The sequence below is a fragment of the Saccostrea cucullata genome, unplaced genomic scaffold (genome assembly GCF_032062105.1).
Source record: "Saccostrea cucullata isolate Sc308-1 unplaced genomic scaffold, CSIRO_AGI_Scuc_v1 ctg419, whole genome shotgun sequence".
Lineage (NCBI taxonomy): Eukaryota > Metazoa > Mollusca > Bivalvia > Ostreida > Ostreidae > Saccostrea > Saccostrea cuccullata.
Genome location: NW_026927872.1, coordinates 246,406 through 247,645, shown reverse-complemented (window position 1 = coordinate 247,645; position 1,240 = coordinate 246,406).

Genomic DNA, 1,240 nt, shown 5'->3' with positions numbered 1-1,240 from the left:
CTTTTGTAGAATTGTTCAGGCCAAATAAAAAATGTGTGTTTCTGGTAACATGCAAAGAAAGGTAGGTAAGTAAACAATAATGTTTTATTTTGTTCTTTACTTTTTCTTTTGTAAGCTTCAGTTCAGTATTCAGAACAGTTGTTCATCATATACATAAAAATATGTGAATACTTACAACGTAAGAAGATAAAGTCTTTGTAAACACTTGGTGGAAAAGTTTTTACAGTATCTGAAACATGGATTTTAAGGATTGCACTATGAGAAAGCGTAAGTCAGTTGGTTACATGTAACTGGAAACACACATTTTTTTAGTATTACATGGGAGCTCTGTTTATGAATAAAAAAAACTGAACAAACATACTCTGCCAGTAACAAAAAGGAAATCAGATAAACAACTCTTTGTAATTTATGAAAAAAATAATAAATGCACGCAGTCATGCAAGGATAACACAGCATAATTCAAATGGGTAGATTATGCAAAGACATAAAATAATAATATATAAATGGAATAAAATTAAAAATCTTAATTTTATAAACTACTGAAAACAAGAAAATGATGGCCAAAAGCTAATTCTGTTAATTTGTGCCCCCCTGCTTAAAGCAGTATGAATTGCATTTTGAGAATTTTATTTTGCTGTTAAAATGCCCTTTCATGAGAAAAGAAATGTGAATTCTTCCACTGGGCATAGAAATTCAAATGTTTCCACTTTATCAAAATCTGTCAAAAAATGTTCAACAAATTTCAAACAAATCACTACCCAAACAATATTAATCTAAAATTCAAACAAATTAACTTCCTTATCTTTTTTTTCCTTTAAAAATATGACCAATATACATTCCTTACAAAAATATCCACTAATATTTAGAAAAATTTCAAGTTTCCTGAATCAGTTGCAAGTCAAAATATCCAAAATATAGTTTGATTTTAATCTCCTGTACATAGTGATTTGGTTATCACTGAAGCATGACTAGCAATCAAGGGTTACCGGTACATACTGTAAATGTATTTTATTCAACTGTATTCTATTTAGCGCCTTTTGCAGAAAGCATACATCGCTAAAGTTTTGTTTTCATATACAGTGTATTGATATAAAGCATATTTAGAGAGTGCTAAATCAAAATGGTTAAAAATTAATTTCTTCCACATACTCAGTATCGTACACGCCAAATAAAGTACATTTACAGTAGTTTCTTCCTATAATTATGAAATATATACAGTAAAAATGCTGAAAATATAGTT